Below are 622 nucleotides of genomic sequence, written 5' to 3'. Positions count from 1 at the left end.
CTGCCCCACCCCTCCCCCCTGCACACATGCACAAGCCCCCGGGACACTCCCGGGCCCTGGGAATCACTCAGGTGTCTCCAGCTCCCTCCCTGCCCCCATCCATCCCATCCCATCCTCAGGGCCTCGCCCTGACCCAGGCCCCAGGCGACGATGCCAGGGCCATTTCTTCACAGGTCAGCCGGCCGCTCAGCGCTTCACACCCTGGTTCCCAGAAGGCCTCGTGCGCACCTTCCCGCTTTCCCACTGCGAACGCTTCACCTGAGAGATCCCTGATGCTGCTTCCTCACAGAATCTACAGACACTGGCACCACGAGGCTTTCTTACAAAAATGGGTCCTCAGTTCTCGTGAGAGCAGCTGGCCTGGCTACCCACGCTCCTTGCTGATTGGTCAGCTCAGCGCGCATGCGGGTGAATGATCGTGTGGGGCCACGCCACCTGCTGGCACGCTCTCTCCACTGCCTAAGGGGCCGCGCGTGGTTGCCGTGGACTGGGGTAGGGGGAGCTCTTTGGGGCCTCTGTTCCCAGAACCTTTCAGCTCCTCCTCCTGCAGAGGCACGCAGGGACTCGGGATGGAGGCCAAGTGGATGGGGCCTAGGACCTCACCCCTGAGCTCTTTCCAGCC

This window comes from Mandrillus leucophaeus, unplaced genomic scaffold (assembly GCF_000951045.1).
Source record: "Mandrillus leucophaeus isolate KB7577 unplaced genomic scaffold, Mleu.le_1.0 Scaffold777, whole genome shotgun sequence".
Taxonomy (NCBI): Eukaryota; Metazoa; Chordata; class Mammalia; order Primates; family Cercopithecidae; genus Mandrillus; species Mandrillus leucophaeus.
The sequence above is the reverse complement of the archived record's forward strand: the minus strand, read 5'-3'. Positions refer to the sequence as shown.